The 22,626-nt window shown below is 32.6% G+C and overlaps 1 protein-coding gene and 1 long non-coding RNA gene across 2 annotated transcripts in view; both read right to left on the bottom strand.

Annotated features, from left to right (window-relative positions):
* The window catches only part of LOC127725997 (adhesion G protein-coupled receptor B1-like), a 294,287-nt gene that overhangs the window by 198,521 nt on the left and 73,140 nt on the right, over positions 1-22,626 (bottom strand). The window lies entirely within an intron of this gene.
* LOC127725639 (uncharacterized) lies at positions 19,361-20,833 on the bottom strand. The gene is made up of 2 exons (XR_007993073.1): positions 20,569-20,833; positions 19,361-19,999 (listed from the first exon to the last, which is right to left on the bottom strand). It is a non-coding gene; the product is annotated as an uncharacterized LOC127725639 (long non-coding RNA).

Here is a 22,626-nt window from a genome sequence, read left to right as displayed (position 1 = left end):
GCTACCAAAACTTCTCATTACTAACAGAAAGACACTTTTAGTGTCTACCTACACCATTCTTAAATCTTAATAATCTGAAGGAATATTCCAACTTCAATCATAATCACATCTGGTCATAATGAAAACTAGTGATTGATTACTTTAACTTACCATTAACTGTAAGATATATGTCAGAACTTTTCCCTACTTCAAATTCATTTCTAGCAAAACAAGTATAAATTCCTTCATCCTTTGTTTCAGCATCAAAGATGGTCAGAGATGGTGTGTTGGTTTTACTGCCACTGTATTTTGTACTTAAATTTGATAACATCAGGGAGTCTATGGTTAATACTGAAGATTCATTGTTATATTCAAGAGGTCTCATCCAGTAAACATCAAAGATCTCAAAGTCAGATGTCACATTACAGATCAAGGTTACAGAGTTGCCAATGAAAACACTGTATGATGACTGTGGAATGGTTACATTTATAGGAACTAAAAAAAATGATAATTGTTGATTTAATTCTTTCCTTGTTCAGAATTTAGGTAATTTAGAGCTGGACATATGTTTTAACACTTACCTATTGCTCAAGATCACATTTCACTTCTTCAATGCATTTTCGGCTTTTGTCCTTAGGTTGTTTATTTAATTATTGTATACAATACACAGTCTTTTGCTCATATCAATCAAAGAAAACATAAAAGGTTTTCCTAAACACTGAGGAGTGCACTTTTCCCCCATAATTTTCTCTTATTAATGAAACATAAATTGTGTAATTATATAAAATTTTTAAAAAAGCAAAGTTTGCTTGTATAAAAGAATATCTAAAAAGTAGCCAAGGATATAACTATGGCTACCAAAACTTCTCATTACTAACAGAAAGACACTTTTAGTGTCTACCTACACCATTCTTAAATCTTAATAATCTGAAGGAATATTCCAACTTCAATCATAATCACATCTGGTCATAATGAAAACTAGTGATTGATTACTTTAACTTACCATTAACTGTAAGATATATGTCAGAACTTTTCCCTACTTCAAATTCATTTCTAGCAAAACAAGTATACATTCCTTCATCCTTTGTTTCAGCATCAAAGATGGTCAGAGATGGTGTGTTGGTTTTACTGCCACTGTATTTTGTACTTAAATTTGATAACATCAGGGAGTCTATGGTTAATACTGAAGATTCATTGTTATATTCAAGAGGTCTCATCCAGTAAACATCAAAGATCTCAAAGTCAGATGTCACATTACAGATCAAGGTTACAGAGTTGCCAATGAAAACACTGTATGATGACTGTGGAATGGTTACATTTATAGGAACTAAAAAAAATGATAATTGTTGATTTAATTCTTTCCTTGTTCAGAATTTAGGTAATTTAGAGCTGGACATATGTTTTAACACTTACCTATTGCTCAAGATCACATTTCACTTCTTCAATGCATTTTCGGCTTTTGTCCTTAGGTTGTTTATTTAATTATTGTAAACAATACACAGTCTTTTGCACATATCAATCAAAGAAAACATAAAAGGTTTTCCTAAACACTGAGGAGTGCACTTTTCCCCCATAATTTTCTCTTATTAATGAAACATAAATTGTGTAATTATATAAAATTTAAAAAAAAGGAAAGTTTGCTTGTATAAAAGAATATCTAAAAAGTAGCCAAGGATATAACTATGGCTACCAAAACTTCTCATTACTAACAGAAAGACACTTTTAGTGTCTACCTACACCATTCTTAAATCTTAATAATCTGAAGGAATATTCCAACTTCAATCATAATCACATCTGGTCATAATGAAAACTAGTGATTGATTACTTTAACTTACCATTAACTGTAAGATATATGTCAGAACTTTTCCCTACTTCAAATTCATTTCTAGCAAAACAAGTATAAATTCCTTCATCCTTTGTTTCAGCATCAAAGATGGTCAGAGATGGTGTGTTGGTTTTACTGCCACTGTATTTTGTACTTAAATTTGATAACATCAGGGAGTCTATGGTTAATACTGAAGATTCATTGTTATATTCAAGAGGTCTCATCCAGTAAACATCAAAGATCTCAAAGTCAGATGTCACATTACAGATCAAGGTTACAGAGTTGCCAATGAAAACACTGTATGATGACTGTGGAATGGTTACATTTATAGGAACTAAAAAAAATGATAATTGTTGATTTAATTCTTTCCTTGTTCAGAATTTAAGTAATTTAGAGCAGGACATATGTTTTAACACTTACCTATTGCTCAAGATCACATTTCACTTCTTGAATGCATTTTCGTCTTTTGTCCTTAGGTTGTTTATATAATTATTGTATACAATACACAGTCTTTTGCTCATATCAATCAAACAAAACATAAAAGGTTTTTCTAAACACTGAGGAGTGCACTTTTCCCCCATAATTTTCTCTTATTAATGAAACATAAATTGTGTAATTATATAAAATTTTAAAAAAAGCAAAGTTTGCTTGTATAAAAGAATATCTAAAAAGTAGCCAAGGATATAACTATGGCTACCAAAACTTCTCATTACTAACAGAAAGACACTTTTAGTGTCTACCTACACCATTCTTAAATCTTAATAATCTGAAGGAATATTCCAACTTCAATCATAATCACATCTGGTCATAATGAAAACTAGTGATTGATTACTTTAACTTACCATTAACTGTAAGATATATGTCAGAACTTTTCCCTACTTCAAATTCATTTCTAGCAAAACAAGTATAAATTCCTTCATCCTTTGTTTCAGCATCAAAGATGGTCAGAGATGGTGTGTTGGTTTTACTGCCACTGTATTTTGTACTTAAATTTGATAACATCAGGGAGTCTATGGTTAATACTGAAGATTCATTGTTATATTCAAGAGGTCTCATCCAGTAAACATCAAAGATCTCAAAGTCAGATGTCACATTACAGATCAAGGTTACAGAGTTGCCAATGAAAACACTGTATGATGACTGTGGAATGGTTACATTTATAGGAACTAAAAAAAATGATAATTGTTGATTTAATTCTTTCCTTGTTCAGAATTTAGGTAATTTAGAGCTGGACATATGTTTTAACACTTACCTATTGCTCAAGATCACATTTCACTTCTTCAATGCATTTTCGGCTTTTGTCCTTAGGTTGTTTATTTAATTATTGTATACAATACACAGTCTTTTGCACATATCAATCAAAGAAAACATAAAAGGTTTTCCTAAACACTGAGGAGTGCACTTTTCCCCCATAATTTTCTCTTATTAATGAAACATAAATTGTGTAATTATATAAAATTTAAAAAAAAGCAAAGTTTGCTTGTATAAAAGAATATCTAAAAAGTAGCCAAGGATATAACTATGGCTACCAAAACTTCTCATTACTAACAGAAAGACACTTTTAGTGTCTACCTACACCATTCTTAAATCTTAATAATCTGAAGGAATATTCCAACTTCAATCATAATCACATCTGGTCATAATGAAAACTAGTGATTGATTACTTTAACTTACCATTAACTGTAAGATATATGTCAGAACTTTTCCCTACTTCAAATTCATTTCTAGCAAAACAAGTATACATTCCTTCATCCTTTGTTTCAGCATCAAAGATGGTCAGAGATGGTGTGTTGGTTTTACTGCCACTGTATTTTGTACTTAAATTTGATAACATCAGGGAGTCTATGGTTAATACTGAAGATTCATTGTTATATTCAAGAGGTCTCATCCAGTAAACATCAAAGATCTCAAAGTCAGATGTCACATTACAGATCAAGGTTACAGAGTTGCCAATGAAAACACTGTATGATGACTGTGGAATGGTTACATTTATAGGAACTAAAAAAAATGATAATTGTTGATTTAATTCTTTCCTTGTTCAGAATTTAGGTAATTTAGAGCTGGACATATGTTTTAACACTTACCTATTGCTCAAGATCACATTTCACTTCTTCAATGCATTTTCGGCTTTTGTCCTTAGGTTGTTTATTTAATTATTGTAAACAATACACAGTCTTTTGCACATATCAATCAAAGAAAACATAAAAGGTTTTCCTAAACACTGAGGAGTGCGCTTTTCCCCCATAATTTTCTCTTATTAATGAAACATAAATTGTGTAATTATATAAAATTTAAAAAAAAGCAAAGTTTGCTTGTATAAAAGAATATCTAAAAAGTAGCCAAGGATATAACTATGGCTACCAAAACTTCTCATTACTAACAGAAAGACACTTTTAGTGTCTACCTACACCATTCTTAAATCTTAATAATCTGAAGGAATATTCCAACTTCAATCATAATCACATCTGGTCATAATGAAAACTAGTGATTGATTACTTTAACTTACCATTAACTGTAAGATATATGTCAGAACTTTTCCCTACTTCATATTCATTTCTAGCAAAACAAGTATAAATTCCTTCATCCTTTGTTTCAGCATCAAAGATGGTCAGAGATGGTGTGTTGGTTTTACTGCCACTGTATTTTGTACTTAAATTTGATAACATCAGGGAGTCTATGGATAATACTGAAGATTCATTGTTATATTCAAGAGGTCTCGTCCAGTAAACATCAAAGATCTCAAAGTCAGATGTCACATTACAGATCAAGGTTACAGAGTTGCCAATGAAAACACTGTATGATGACTGTGGAATGGTTACATTTATAGGAACTAAAAAAAATGATAATTGTTGATTTAATTCTTTCCTTGTCAAGAATTTAGGTAATTCAGAGCTTGACTTATGTTTTAACACTTACCTATTGCTCAAGATCACATTTCACCACTTGAATGCATTCGGTATTTGTCCTTAGGTTGTTTAATTATTGTATACAATACACAGTCTTTTGCTCATATCAATCAAACAAAACATAAAAGGTTTTCCTAAACACTGAGGAGTGCACTTTTCCCCCATAATTTTCTCTTATTAATGAAACATAAATTGTGTAATTATATAAAATTTAAAAAAAAGCAAAGTTTGCTTGTATAAAAGAATATCTAAAAAGTAGCCAAGGATATAACTATGGCTACCAAAACTTCTCATTACTAACAGAAAGACACTTTTAGTGTCTACCTACACCATTCTTAAATCTTAATAATCTAAAGGAATATTCCAACTTCAATCATAATCACATCTGGTCATAGTGAAAACTAGTGATTGATTACTGTAACTTACCATTTACTGTAAGATATATGTCAGAACTTTTCCCTACTTCATATTCATTTCTAGCAAAACAAGTATAAATTCCTTCATCCTTTGTTTCAGCATCAAAGATGGTCAGAGATGGTGTGTTGGTTTTACTGCCACTGTATTTTGTACTTAAATTTGATAACATCAGGGAGTCTATGGTTAATACTGAAGATTCATTGTTATATTCAAGAGGTCTCATCCAGTAAACATCAAAGATCTCAAAGTCAGATGTCACATTACAGATCAAGGTTACAGAGTTGCCAATGAAAACACTGTATGATGACTGTGGAATGGTTACATTTATAGGAACTAAAAAAAATGATAATTGTTGATTTAATTCTTTCCTTGTTCAGAATTTAGGTAATTTAGAGCTGGACATATGTTTTAACACTTACCTATTGCTCAAGATCACATTTCACTTCTTGAATGCATTTTCGGTTTTTGTCCTTAGGTTGTTTATTTAATTATTGTATACAATACACAGTCTTTTGCTCATATCAATCAAAGAAAACATAAAAGGTTTTCCTAAACACTGAGGAGTGCACTTTTTCCCCATAATTTTCTCTAATTAATGAAATATAAATTGTGTAATTATATAAAATTTAAAAAAAAGCAAAGTTTGCTTGTATAAAAGAATATCTAAAAAGAGTAGCCAAGGATATAACTATGGCTACCAAAACTTCTCATTACTAACAGAAAGACACTTTTAGTGTCTACCTACACCATGCTTAAATCTTAATAATCTAAAGGAATATTCCAACTTCAATCATAATCACATCTGGTCATAATGAAAACTAGTGATTGATTACTTTAACTTACCATTAACTGTAAGATATATGTCAGAACTTTTCCCTACTTCATATTCATTTCTAGCAAAACAAGTATAAATTCCTTCATCCTTTGTTTCAGCATCAAAGATGGTCAGAGATGGTGTGTTGGTTTTACTGCCACTGTATTTTGTACTTAAATTTGATAACATCAGGGAGTCTATGGTTAATACTGAAGATTCATTGTTATATTCAAGAGGTCTCGTCCAGTAAACATCAAAGATCTCAAAGTCAGATGTCACATTACAGATCAAGGTTACAGAGTTGCCAATGAAAACACTGTATGATGACTGTGGAATGGTTACATTTATAGGAACTAAAAAAAATGATAATTGTTGATTTAATTCTTTCCTTGTCAAGAATTTAGGTAATTCAGAGCTGGACTTATGTTTTAACACTTACCTATTGCTCAAGATCACATTTCACTTCTTGAATGCATTTTCGGTTTTTGTCCTTAGGTTGTTTATTTAATTATTGTATACAATACACAGTCTTTTGCTCATATCAATCAAAGAAAACATAAAAGGTTTTCCTAAACACTGAGGAGTGCACTTTTTCCCCATAATTTTCTCTAATTAATGAAACATAAATTGTGTAATTATATAAAATTTAAAAGCAGGGTTTGCTTGTATAAAAGAATATCTAAAAAGAGTAGCCAAGGATATAACTATGGCTACCAAAACTTCTAATTACTAACAGAAAGACACTTTTAGTGTCTACCTACACCATGCTTAAATCTTAATAATCTAAAGGAATATTCCAACTTCAATCATAATCACATCTGGTCATAATGAAAACTAGTGATTGATTACTTTAACTTACCATTAACTGTAAGATATATGTCAGAACTTTTCCCTACTTCAAATTCATTTCTAGCAAAACAAGTATAAATTCCTTCATCCTTTGTTTCAGCATCAAAGATGGTCAGAGATGGTGTGTTGGTTTTACTGCCACTGTATTTTGTACTTAAATTTGATAACATCAGGGAGTCTATGGATAATACTGAAGATTCATTGTTATATTCAAGAGGTCTCGTCCAGTAAACATCAAAGATCTCAAAGTCAGATGTCACATTACAGATCAAGGTTACAGAGTTGCCAATGAAAACACTGTATGATGACTGTGAAATGGTTACATTTATAGGAACTAAAAAAAATGATAATTGTTGATTTAATTCTTTCCTTGTCAAGAATTTAGGTAATTCAGAGCTGGACTTATGTTTTAACACTTACCTATTGCTCAAGATCACATTTCACCACTTGAATGCATTCGGTATTTGTCCTTAGGTTGTTTAATTATTGTATACAATACACAGTCTTTTGCTCATATCAATCAAACAAAACATAAAAGGTTTTCCTAAACACTGAGGAGTGCACTTTTTCCCCATAATTTTCTCTTATTAATGAAACATAAATTGTGTAATTGTATAAAATTTAAAAGCAAAGTTTGCTTGTATAAAAGAATATCTAAAAAGAGTAGCCAAGGATATAACTATGGCTACCAAAACTTCTAATTACTAACAGAAAGACACTTTTAGTATCTACCTACACCATTCTTAAATCTTAATAATCTAAAGGAATATTCCAACTTCAATCATAATCACATCTGGTCATAATGAAAACTAGTGATTGATTACTTTAACTTACCATTAACTGTAAGATATATGTCAGAACTGTTCCCTACTTCATATTCATTTCTAGCAAAACAAGTATAAATTCCTTCATCCTTTGTTTCAGCATCAAAGATGGTCAGAGATGGTGTGTTGGTTTTACTGCCACTGTATTTTGTACTTAAATTTGATAACATCAGGGAGTCTATGGTTAATACTGAAGATTCATTGTTATATTGAAGAGGTCTCGTCCAGTAAACATCAAAGATCTCAAAGTCAGATGTCACATTACAGATCAAGGTTACAGAGTTGCCAATGAAAACACTGTATGATGACTGTGGAATAGTTACATTTATATGAACTAAAAAAAATGATAATTGTTGATTTAATTCTTTCCTTGTCCAGAAGTTAGGTAATTTAGAGCTGGACATATGTTTTAACACTTACCTATTGCTCAAGATCACATTTCACTTCTTGAATGCATTTTCGGTTTTTGTCCTTAGGTTGTTTATTTAATTATTGTATACAATACACAGTCTTTTGCTCATATCAATCAAAGAAAACATAAAAGGTTTTCCTAAACACTGAGGAGTGCACTTTTCCCCCATAATTTTCTCTTATTAATGAAACATAAATTGTGTAATTATATAAAATTTAAAAGCAAAGTTTGCTTGTATAAAAGAATATCTAAAAAGTAGCCAAGGATATATAACTATGGCTACCAAAACTTCTCATTACTAACAGAAAGACACTTTTAGTGTCTACCTACACCATTCTTAAATCTTAATAATCTAAAGGAATATTCCAACTTCAATCATAATCACATCTGGTCATAATGAAAACAAGTGATTGATTACTTTAACTTACCATTAACTGTAAGATATATGTCAGAACTGTTCCCTACTTCATATTCATTTCTAGCAAAACAAGTATAAATTCCTTCATCCTTCGTTTCAGTATCAAAGATGGTCAGAGATGGTGTGTTGGTTTTACTGCCACTGTATTTTGTACTTAAATTTGATAACATCATGGAGTCTATAGTTAATACTGAAGATTCGTTGTTATATTCAGGAGTTCTCTGCCAGTGAACATCAAAGATCTCAAAGTCAGATGTCACATTACAGATCAAGGTAACAGAGTTGCCAATGAAAACACTGTATGATGACTGTGGAATGGTTACATTTAGAGGAACTGAAAAATGAGAATGGTTGAATTAATTCTTTCCTTGTCCAGAATTTAGGTAATTTAGTGCTAGACATATGTTTTAACACTTTAAGTTACCTATTACTCTAAGTTACATATTACTCATATTACATAAGACCACATTTCACTTATAGAACCTATTTTTGGTTTTTGTCCTTAGGTTGCTTATCGTAATAGTGACTGTGGAGCGATGACAATTGGTGCCTCTGAAGAAAATAATCAAAGAAAAAATTACATCGCTGTCATGTCTATGAAAAATAAAAGTCCAAAGAAAACAAATAGCTGTTTAAAAAAAGAAAACAACTATGACTGAGCAACACACACCCCACCAAAAACTGGGGGTGATCTCAAGTGCTCAGGAAGGGTAAGCAGATCCTGCTCCACATGTGGCACCTGTCGTGTTGCTCCTGTTAGTACAAACCCGGAAATAAGTCTCATTCTGTAGGTCACATTCTGCAAAAGGGGACAGGGTTGTAGTTTTGACAATTGGAACATATCCGCTATCATCTGTGAAATGGATATTCCATAACGGTCAACCAACTTGTGATGGCGTCTGTTAAATTTACGAAGGGATGATTTCGACTTCACCACTTGGAACTCTTGGTTTAATATCTTCCTTGTGAGCAGCAACCCTCTTTCAAGGTGTGTTAAGAAATACAAGCTCTGGAATATCATATCAACTGGGAGATATATACTCTGTATCCAGGCACTGCTGGAATGTTGCTACATAGAAATGGAAAGTTCACAATTGGGAAGCTGAAATCATCTCTTTTGTCATAAAGCTTTGTTTTTAACCGACCCTCATTGTCAATTTCTAGAATTAAGTCATGATATAATAGCTAAATACATCTGAGGTCAACGTTGTCTGTTTAGCTGACAATTGGCACTTAAGCATGCATCCATTATCATCATCCGACAGTATTCTATATTTTGGTTAATCATTTAACTTTATCTTTCAATCTATTTAAAAAACTGCAATTATGGATTTTTTTTCAATTGAATTAATATATTTTCAATTCAAAATACACAAAAGACAAACTTTAACTTTGTCCTGAAACAACCAAAGAATGTTGCAGCAATACAAACTAGAGACTCTAAAGAGCCTGTGTCGCTCACCTTGGTCTATGTGCATATTAAACAGAGGACACAGATGGATTCATGACAAAATTGTGTTTTGGTGATGGTGATGTGTTTGTGGATCTTACTTTACTGAACATTCTTGCTGCTTACAATTATCTCTATCTATAATGAACTTGGCCCAGTAGTTACAGTGGAAAATATTTTGTAAAAATTTACAAAAATTTATAAAATTTATGAAAATTGTAAAAAATTGACTATAAAGGGCAATAACTCCTTAAGGGGTCAATTGACAATTTTGGTCATATTGACTTATTTGTAGATATTACTTTGCTGTACATTATTGCTGTTTACAGTTTATCTCTATCTATAATAATATTCAAGATAATAACCAAAAGCTGCAAAAATTTTCTTAAAATTACCAATTCAGGGGCAGCAACCCAACAACGTGTTGCCTGATTGGTCTGAAAATATCAGGGCAGATAGATCTTGACCTATAATGAACAATTTTATCCTCGTCAGATTTGCTCTAAATGCTTTGGTTTCAGAGATATGAGCCAAAAACTGCATTTTACCCTATGTACTATTTTTTAGCCATGTCAGCCATCTTGGTTCGCGGGCGGGGTCATCGGACACATTTTTAAAACTAGATACCCTAATGATGATTGTGAACAAGTTTGGTTAAATTTGTCTTAGTAGTTTCAGAGGAGAAGATTTTTGTAACAGATTACAAAAATTCACGAAAAATGGTTAAAAATTTACTCTTAAGGGCAATAACTCCTTAAGGGGTCAACTGACCATTTTGGCAGATAGATCTTGACCTGATAAACAATTGACCCCATGTCAGATTTGCTCTAAATGCTTTGGTTTCAGAGATATAAGCCAAAATCTACATTTTACCCCTATGTTCTATTTTTAGCCATGACAGCCATCTTGGTTGGTTGGCCAGGTCACCAGACACATTTTTTAAACTAGATACCCCAATGATGATTGTGGCCAAGTTTGGTTAAATTTGGCCAAGTAGTTTCAGAGGAGAAGATTTTTGTAAAAGTTAACGGACGACAACGGACGACGGACGCCAAGTGATGAGAAAAGCTCACTTGACCTTTGGGCCAGGTGAGCTAAAAACTGAACTAGTTCACTTGGATTGAGGTTAAAAGATGATCTTTTGGCTAGAAGAAATACTATATAATGAGCATTGTAGTTTATTTAACATCTCTGGTGATTTTTAAAAGTTTTATTCTAAATTTATTTGACTAGAAAATATGGGATATAAAACATACATACTTACATAACCCTTATCTTGATGATATTTTTTCATTAAATAATCAAGAATTCTCTAAATATACTGCTGAAATATACCCAAAGGAATTTACTTTAAATAAATCAAATATTAACAGCAATAACTGCCCTTTCCTAGATTTAGATATTTCAGTTTTACACCAGAAACTCTACACAAAAACTTACGACAAAAGGGATGATTTGAGTTTCCCTATTGTCGATTTTCCTTTTTTGTATGGTGATATTCCTTTGGCACCATCTTACAGTATTTATATATCCAAACTCGTTCGCTATGCCTGTGTCTGTAGTGACGTTTTGGATTTCAATGAGCATAATCTATGTATTACTGGTAAATTATTAAGTCAGGGATTTCGTTACCACAAATTACTTAAAACCTTTACTTAATTCTTCAATAGATACAAAGATTTCATTTGGAAGTTTGGTTGTATGGTACCCGTAGAAAACTTATTTCAAACAGAATAGCACATCCTAAATTTGAAAGTGATATTGTTTACCTAGCCTGGAAATTTAGATACGATCCAGGTAAACTTATCAATCTTTTAAATATACTTATTCTAAAAGGTTACAAATTCAACACAGAAATTAGATCTTTGAATATTGTTTTATTGGTATAAATATTGACTTTGTTATCAGTAAATAAAAACCATACTAAATATTATTGTTTTACACATATGCACTTTCACGGTACTACAATCTGTCGTTACCTATATTTTGGCATTGCACAAGGTCATGTTTTTCTCTGACTGTTAATGACGTCTTTTAACTAAATCCATTGGATGTTGGATGTGTACTGATTGATATTTTAATCTTAGGTACATGATTTTTTTATTAGTTGTTAATGGCTTTGAACTAGCTGTCAGTAGCTGTGAGTACTCTCAGATCTGTACTTAGTGTCTTTTTAGTTGTGGGGATTTATAAATACCCTGCCCTGGCCGGTCTATGTTTTTTTTATGTTTTTCTGCTTTATATTGATCTGATGAGTTAAGCCCTTTTCAACTGATTTCTATAGTTTGTTCTTATTTTGTGCTGTAACACCACTGGCCCAGGATAGGGGGAAGGCTGAGCGCTCACAAACATATTTAACCCCACCAAATTCTTTATGTGCCTGTCCCAATTCAGGAGTCTGTAGTTCAGTGGTTGTTGTTGGTTCATGTCTGTCATATATTTTTTTCGTTTATTGTTTTGTTATAAATTAGGCCATTCTTTTTCTCAATTGAACTGTTTCATATTTTTCATGTCGTGGCCTTTAATAGCTGACCCCAAAAAAATGTAAGCATTATTCTGTCGGCAAGAATATTTGGGATAGTTTTATAAGACTGACAGCCAACCAATATAACTAAAAGGCTCCTTTCATATTTGTAGGTACCAAATAATGATCTTTTCCACTTTTTAAAAGCACTATACATTCCATTCTGACAGAGAATATAAAACATCTACCTACAACTGTAAGTACTATGACAGAACTGTTCCCAATCACATCATATCCAGCAGCAAAACAGGTGTAATTTCCTTCATCACTTTTGTCAACATCAATGATGGTCAGAGATGGTGTGTTATTGTTACTGCCATTGTATTTTGTACTTAAATTTGATATTATTCTAAAGTCTAGGATAAGCCCTGGTGAATCGGCATTTCTCTTCTCCCATGATACATCAAAAAAATCAAGGTCAGAGGTCACGTTACAAGCCAATGTCACAGTGTTTCCAATGATTACACTGTATGATGACCGTGGAATAGTAACAATTGGTTGTGAAACTGAAATAGAAATTATGGTGAGTATAGTCTATTTGATGACTATGAAATAGAGAAATTAATACTTAAACCAGAGTGCACATGCTGAAATGTCTTGTGTGCTTTACTGATCATGATTGATTTTATGTTGAAGGTATTTAAGATAAAGGTTTAACTACAAGTATCACATAAGGTTAATATTATCAATAATCCATGTAAATGAAATAAAGGTCAGATAACCCTGCCATAGGTACATGTTCTATTCACAACCTTCCATACCCCAAATATAGTTGACCTTCTGCAAAAAGTATCTGTGAAACAGACTTATGCAGGAAAACTGGACATTGACCAATGAACCATCAAAATGAGGTCAAGGTAAGATGATATCAGCTAGACAGACATGTACTCCTTGTAATCATTCCATAAACCAAATATAGTTGACCTATTGCTTATATATCTATAATTATAGTATCAGAGAAACAGACCATAACGCAAAAACTTAACATTGACCAATGAACCATGAAAATCAGGTGGAGGTCGGATGATACCAGTCAGACAGTCATGTTAACCTTACAACTATTCCATACACCAAATATAGTTGACCTATTGCTTGTAATATCTGAGATATGGACTTAACCACAAAAACTTAATCTTGATCACTGATTCATGAAAAGAGGTTGAGGTCAGGTGAATCCTGTCTGACGGACATGTTGACCTTGCAAGGAAATATAGTTATCTTATTATTCATAAATGAAATTCACATGACAAAAAATATATTTTTTTAAGCAGTCACTGTATCATGACAATGAGGTCAAGGACAATAGACATATGACAGAGGGAAACTTTGTAAACTAAAGCATCTGTACACAAGGTATGAAACATCCAGGTTTTCTACCTTCTAAAATATAAAGCATTATACAATTGTTTACGCCTTTGCTGCCAGATTAGTGTCCCTATGTCTCACATTCTGTGACTTTCGTCACAAGGTAAAATAAAAACTCCCATTTATATACAAACAAGAGTGCACATGCTGAAATGTCTCGCCTGCTTTACTGACCATTGATTTTATGTTGATAGTCCTAAATATAAAGTTTTACTACAATATCACAAAAATTTAACATGATCCAAGAAAATGAGGTCGAGGTAAGATAAACCAAGCCAGAAAAACATGTACACCTTACAAACATTCCATACACCAAATATAGTTGACCTATTGCTTATAGCATACAAGAAACAGACCAAACCATGAAAACTTTATATTGACCAATGAACCATGAAAATGAGGTCAATGTCAGATGAACCTGCCAGATAGACATGTACACCTTAAAATCATTCCATGCATTAAATATAGTTGACCTATTGCTTGTAGTATCTCAGAAATAAACTTAATCAGGAAAACTTAACATTGACCAATAAACCAAGAAAATGAGGTCAAGGTCAGATGATACCTGCCAGACAGACATATACATCTTACCATCATTCCAAACACCAAATATAGTTGACCTATTGCTTATAGTTTAAGAAAAACAGACCAAACCACAAAAACTTAACATTGAGCAATGAACCGTGAAAATGAGGTCAAGGTCAAATAAAACCTTCCAGATTGACATGTAAATCGTTAAATATTCCCATACACCAAATACAGTTGACCTATTGCATACAGTATTAGAAAAACAGACCAAAACACAAAAACTTAACTTTAACCACTGAACCATGGAAATGAGGTCAAGGTCAGATGACACCTGCCAGTTGGACATGTACAACTTACAATCATTCCATATACCAAATATAGTAGACCTATTGCTTATAGTATCTGAGATATGAACTTGACCAAGAAAACATAACCTTGTTCACTGATTCATGAAATGAGGTCGTGGTCAAGTGAAAACTGACTGACAGGCATGAGGACCTTGCAAGGTACGCACACACCAAATATAGTTATCCTATTACTCATAATAAGAGAGAAATTAACATTACATAAAATCTTAACTTTTTTTTTCAAGTAGTTAATTAACCATGAAAATGAGGTCAAGGACAAAGGATATATGACAGACAGAAACTTCATAGCATAAGGCATCTATATACTAAGTATGAAGCATCCAGGTCTTCTACCTTCTGAAATATTAAGCTTTTAAGTAGTTAGTTAACGCCGCCATCACCAGCAGCTGGATCACTATCCCTATGTTTCGCTTTATGCGACAGAAGTCGCAGGCCTGACAAAAACCAAATAAGAAGAGTTGTGATGTAAAATTAGAAGGTTGGTTCTGAGCATGGTAAAAATGTGTCTGTAATTATGGATATACTATACAGATATCAAAATCCAATCTTAAAGGGATCAGTACATTTTAAATGAGAAATAATATTATGGTGATATTATGAATGGCAATTCCAATATCTGCATAAATTACCATATGTATATACAAAAAAAAACATAATTTGAATAAAAAATGATATTAACATAATATTATGCATAGCAATTCCAATAAATCCAAACCCAAAATGCACAAATTACAATATAATACAAACCAGAAGGTCCTTCACACATGAAGAAATGTTCTTCTCCACATAGGTCATCATTCCAGTATCCAAATTTTTCAGGTCCCATGAAAATGTTAACACATTCTTCCTATTAAATAAATAGTTTATGATATTAAAACACACTGAACATGATAAATTAAACTGATTTAAACTAATACAAAAGATCTTTTTGCAGAAAAAAGTTTACTGTTTTCATGTCTAATCTTTGTCAAAATAAACATATATACTTTAAAATTGAGAATGGAAATGGGAAATGTGTCAAAGAGACAACAACCCGACCAAAGAGCAGAAAACAGCCGAAGGCCACCAATGGGTCTTCAACACAGCGAGAAAATCCCACACCCGGACCCAGGCTTCAGCTGGCCCCTAAACAAATATGTGTACTAGTTCAGTGAAAATGGACGTCATACTAAACTCCAAAACATATAAATGAACTAAAATTAAAAATATTACGACTAACAAAGGACAGAGGCTCGACTTGGGACAGGCGCAAAACTGCGGCGGGGTTAAACATGTTTTGTGAGATCTCAACCCTCCCCCTATACCTCTAGCCATGAAGAATCAAAGCGCGAAAGCGCTGTAAAGGCAGTTAATTACAGGTTGTGTGTATTTTTAGTCCAGTTATATCATTAGCTTGCATAGTACAGTGTACTTATCAGAGGTGGCTTTCAGTATTTAAGATTTAGAGTTCTCTAATGATATTGAACAAGTTATATGAATGTCATATTCTGAGCACTATATGAAGGTGATTGTTCTCACTTGTTTATGAACTAGTGCATTATGTCCAGTTTGTACCTTTTTTTATCTATGTTTATAGTCAAATTAGTAATCAAAGGTACCAGGATTATAATTTAATACGCCAGACGCGCGTTTCGTCTACATAAGACTCATCACTGAAGCTCAGATCAAAATAGTTATAAAGCCAAACAAGTACAAAGTTGAAGAGCGTTGAGGACCCAAAATTCCAAAAAGTTGTGCCAAATACGGCTAAGGTAATCTATTCCTTGGATAAGAAAATCCTTAGTTTTTCGAAAAATTCAAAGTTTTGTAACAGGAAGTTTATAAAAATGACCATATAATTGATATTCAAATACTGTTTAAAATAGTTAGGGATTTTCTTTTTAGTAATAAGTAAATGTTATCAACTGTATTTTATTCAACTCTGCAAATGTGGTTTGTTACTGTTAAGTATGGATGATAGTTGTTTCATTGGCAATCATAACACATCTCCTTATTTATATAATGATCTATATTCAACGACCTCAGGTACAATACAAATGTATGTAACTTAACTATGATGGAAAACCTTTGACTTCTTCCTTTTATATAAACTTTTGATTTGTTACCATAGAACTATGTAGAATAAATGGAATAAATGTACATTGCAACATGTCAACTCTTTCAATGACAATACTTTTTTTAGAAACTATAATTCCAAGCAAAATTATATTTCCAAGTTTAAAGTATTTGATGAATGAAAAAAGGAGTTCTTAATTAAGAAATAAACTGATTCGCTGAGCGCAGCTGGATACACCCGCAGAGGTCCAACCCTGAACAGTTAGGGCAAAAATGGACACAATATTCAAGCTTGATACAGGTCTGAATTTGGATTGTAATTAAATATTTGACATATTATAGTTTCTGAATAAATGTAGTCAAAGAACTTGAAATCGGTTATATGAATTGAATTTATATTCAATTAAAGATTTCTTGCTGTTGTGCAATACACTGTGCTGTTGCGCAATACTTAATAAATCTGTTGCCAGACTATAAACAAATAAAGTTCAATTTCTTCTCAATGTCATATTTGAAATTTATGAAAATCTATAGGGAGATTACATCAATAGCTATAAATAATTCACCAAAGTTTCATGCGAACTGCTTAAAGCATTTTTGAGTTGTTGTCCAACAAGAGTGCACACGCTGAAATGTCTCGCCTTCTTTACTAATCACTGATATTATGTTGATAGTCCTTAATATAAAGCTTTATTACAACTGTCACATAAACTTAACATTAACCAAGAAAACTAAACATTGACCAATGAACCATGAAAATGAGGTCAAGGTCAGATGAACCATGCCAGGCAACAGCTAACAATTCTTCCATACAACAAATATAGTTGACCTATTGCTTATAGTTTAAGAAAAACAGACCAAAACACAAAAACTTAACACTGAACAATGAACTGTGAAAATTAGGTCAAGGTCAAACAAAACCTACGTGACTGACATATAGATCATAAAATATTTCCATACACCAAATATACTTGACCTATTGCATATAGTATTAGAAAAAAAGACCAAAACTCAAAATCTTAACTTTGACCACTGAACCATGAAAATGAGGTCAAGGTCAAATGAGACCTGCCAGCTAGACATGTACACCTTACAATCATTCCATACACCAAATATAGTAGACCTATTGCATACAGTATAAGAAAAACAGACCAAAACACAAAAACTTAACTATAACCACTGAACCATGAAAATGAGGTCAAGGTCAGATGACACCTGCCAGTTGGACATGTACGCCTTACAGTCCTTCCATACACCGAATATACTTGACCTATTGCTTATAGTATCTGAGATATGGACTTGACCACCAAAACTTAACCTTGTTCACTGATCCATGAAATGAGATCGTGGTCAAGTGAAAACTGTCTGACGGGCATGAGGACCTTGCAAGGTACACACATACCAAATATAGTTATCCTACTACTTATAATAAGAGAGAATTTAACATTACAAAAAATGTTTACTTTTTTTTCAAGTAGTCACTGAACCATGAAAATGAGGTCAAGGACATTGGACATGTGGCTGACGGAAACTTCGTAACATGAGGCATCCATATACAAAGTATGAAGCATCAAGGTCTTCCACCTTTTAAAATATAAAGCTTTTAAGAAGTTAGCTAACGCCGCCGCCACATCACTATCCCTATGTCGAGCTTTCTGGGACAAAAGTCGCAGGCTCGACAAAAACTGGAAAATCCCCCCTTTTTTAATGAATAAAACCCCATAACTCAGAAATGTAAAATCTAAAATTTATAAAATTCTAAAGGGAGCTTACGGATTGATAATTTAGTCTTAGATGCAAGATTTTTTATCAGTTGTTAGTGGCTTTGAACTAGCTGTCAGTAACTGTGCGTACTCTCAGATCTGTACTTAGTGTCTATTTGTTGTTTGGAAGTACAACTACCCGACCATGTCCACTTGTATTTGTATTTATCCATCTGATGAGTTAAGCCTCTTTCAACTGATTTTTAGAGTTCATTCTTATATTGTACTGTTACACCACTGTCCCAGGTTAGGGGGAGGGTTGGGATCCCGCTAACATGTTTAACCCCGACACATTCTGTATGTACATGTATGTGCCTGTCCCAAGTCAGGAGCCTGTAATTCAGTGGTTGTTGTTTGTTTATGTGTTGCATATTTGTTATATTCGTTCATTTTTTGTACATAAATTAGGCCGTTAGTTTTCTTGTTTGAATTGTTTTACATTGTCATTTCGCGACCTTTTATAGCTGACTGTGCGGTATGGGCTTTGTTCATTGTTGAAGGCCGTACTGTGACCTATAGCTGTTAATTTCTGTGTAATTTGGTCTCTTGTGGAGAGTTGTCTCATTGGCAATCATACCACATCTTCTTTTTTATATTTACATCAACAGATATAAACAATTCACCAAAGTCAAGGTGAGACAACAAAACTTAGTGGTAAGATCTCTGAAATTTTTTACACGGTACAAGTTTTTCTCATTGTTGGAGATTGTACGGTGACAGTAACACCTGTAACTGCTTAAACCCATTTCTTATGCACTTTAGTTCGATAAACTCACTGAATATCATACCACATCTCCTTATTTTTATATGCATTACAATTTACATGTGCATGTAATTATAAATATATATATATCAGAACAAAATTCATTGTGTCACTTTTATTTATGCATCCTTTGGCACAATACAAGTTCTAAAATTACACAACATAAAACAACTAAATGTTATTTCAGATGAAAGTTTTGTTTCAGTTCCATTCACAGGATTTATTAGAATTTTGTATGTTTTGCCAAGTCCAATAATTCGCCCTACATGTATGTGTACATGTTTATTATGTCTATCAATTTGAAAATATATGTATCTCAAACAATGTGCTGCTGGACCAAGTGTGGTCAAAACAAATAAAAATTTAGTATACAACTCTAAACCGATATAAAAATGCATGGCTGTGTCACATGTCTTCATTTCAAAATTCTCTGCTGAAAACATAGGCATTGATGGTGTTTGCGTAATTCCATCTGTGAAGCTCAACATTAGCTCGGCAGTTGGTGGTGGACAGTCATAAATCCTTTCTGCAGTATGAATGACTTCTTCAGGAAAACCAACTTTACAGTCAAAACTTTCCTCTAGATTTCTACTACAATATTCATCAAGTTAAGTTCTTTTGTTTTCACAGGAAACTGCCCTGATTTTTCTTTTTGCAGACGATTCAGTCTCTTGCTTGGTCCAGGAAAATAGGCTGGGAATGGCAGTAGACTTAAGTCTCTGTATGGCGGGTTTGTGCCCTGAAAAAGGTTATAAAACATTAGTTTTTTGATAATTAAATGAACTTCCATTAGCAATGTATACTTTGTATTACCTGGCGAAATATTAACTAGATTTATTCATTACAATCTGGATAAAACTATGTTTGCCTGATTCAATGTATGTTATGTAAATCCAAAGGACAAACAATGAGAGACTTATGCAACAAAGGTACATTGTTTGTACCTAAATAACTATAATATAGATGAGAGCATGTCATTGTTTTGTTCCTGTTAACATTGTCATTGATATTTTTCAAGAAAGTCTATGAGGCATAGTTATGCATTCCTGTCATTACTACATTAGCATAATTACTGCTAAAATAATTCTCAGTATGATATACCTCTTGTAAGAAATCATTATAATTGTAGCAATCACCAAAAAATCTCAAACAGATCACATTGAATCGTAATCCAAAAAATTATGACGTCTTGAATTAACCACCCCCTTTTATTTTAAAACGATAATTGCGGTTGTAAACAGACTTTGGTTTATTCGCATGGCGATTACATATATAACTATATATTTCAAATAGAAAACAGAGTTTTACCATGAATAGTTTCCTGCACGTAGTCTTTTCCAGTAAAATGTGCCTTGCAAACAACAGCTGATTGAGATGGACTCCACGATTTCATCGTGTTCTCGTCCAATCTGCGTATGGGCCATGGCGTTGATCCAACTTTTCCTTCTTTTTAAGACATTTGGAAATGCATGTCCTCCTCTTAAATGACATCCAGGTACACAACAACAAGTACTTGGCATCGTTAATTAAAAATGTAACTGAAATAGTTGCACAGTGCAGAAACCGGAAGTTGAGGAACAGGGTCGGCTACCACGGCGCCACCTATTCAGGAACGATAATTTGCTACTTTATATAACTGCGAAATAACAATAACGTTAGACGGGTTCACGTGCATAAACAGAAATGCGCTTTAAATTGTATAATATAATTCATGTTCAGTCGACCTTTAATTATTATATCAACGACTGAAATGATTTATAAACATATAGATTGCAGATAACACTCGAAATTAACCCGAGCTCTTTCCACACGGAATTCAAATAATTCTAGTTTGTCAATCGGTTGACTGCTTATAATGCAAAATACAAATATATCAAAAGTTTTTAAAACTAACAAAACACAATGATCGTTTCTCTATTTCCCAATGTAAATAAAATGAAACAAAAAACATTTTATATCACAATAAGAAGAGGAGAGAATTCAACATTTCCGGATCTACTTGGAGCCTAATGACCCCCCACGTAGATAAGTTGGATATCGCGGAAGGAAGGATTAACCCGGCAACTAGAAAGGCATTAAAGCACTGCCTTTAAAAACAAACACATAGCAATACCACAGTAAAACTCAGTTTAAAAGAAGTCCGAGTCTGATGTCAGAATAGGTAACAAAAGAAACTAAGCAAAATGGCAATTATACATAAGTTAACAAAGGACTACTAGCAGTTACTGACATGCCAGCTCCAGACCTCAATTAAACTGATTGAAAGATTATGTCTTCATCATATGAAAGTCAAGCACAATCCCTCCCGTAAGGGATTTAGTATCATACCATCATAAAATATATGAGAAGAACATAACCCGTATTATTCCAACAACTGGTTTTAGAATAAATGTGTTTATTTCTGATGCAAAGACCCTATGAGTGAATCAATATTAATACCAAAATATGCCATCTTTAATGACCCGACAACAGTATCGTAACTATATCCCTTCTGAATAAGTTTTTTTTAAAGGTTTGGTTAGCTTTTGAGGTGAATGCCGACATTTTTGTGCTTTGTAAAGAATATTACAATAAAGGACTGGATGTGAAATACCTGAACGTATAAGATGTCTGCATGTTGATTTATATTTACAAATGATGTTCTTGTACCGATGATAAAATTTAGTAAATGTTTTGACTAGTTTGTGATATGGGAAACCCTGGTGTAATAATTTTTTCGTAATACAGAGATTTCTTTCGTTAAAATCATATATGTTGTTACATACACCAGCGAATCAAACAAGTAGAGATATATAAACATCATAAGATGGTGACAAGGAAACGTCACCATCTAAAAATGGATAATTAACAATAGGAAATAAAAATCATCTCTTTTATCATAAATTTTGGAATAAGCTTCCCATTAAAGATATAGATATCAAGATCCAGGAAAGGGCAGTGTTCATTGTTAGTATTAGCTTTATTTAAAGTCAGTTCAGCAGGATAAATCTCTTTAGTGTACATACTGAAGTCGTCATTATTGAGAGCCAATATATCATCCAAATAAAGTGTTATTAAATTTTTGTATCAGATGTTGTTTCAATGCGTCTTTGCTGATTTTAGTCATAAATTGTAACTCATAACAATACAGAAACAGGTCCGCAATATGTGGTGCACAGTTAGTCCCCATTGGAATTCCGATAACTTGACGATATACGGAATCTCCATAGCGAACAAAAATGTTATCTAGTAAAAATTCAGGGGCAGTTATAGTATCAAAGCAGGTCCAATTGACATAGTTCTTTTGTTTGTTGGTACTAAAAAATGACCTAAAAAACTTGAACATATATATTCTCATTCTGACTTTTTAAATGCTCATTTAATTAG

This window comes from Mytilus californianus, unplaced genomic scaffold (genome assembly GCF_021869535.1).
Source record: "Mytilus californianus isolate M0D057914Y unplaced genomic scaffold, xbMytCali1.0.p SCAF_15, whole genome shotgun sequence".
NCBI lineage: Eukaryota > Metazoa > Mollusca > Bivalvia > Mytilida > Mytilidae > Mytilus > Mytilus californianus.
This window is presented reverse-complemented; position numbering and strand designations above follow the sequence as displayed.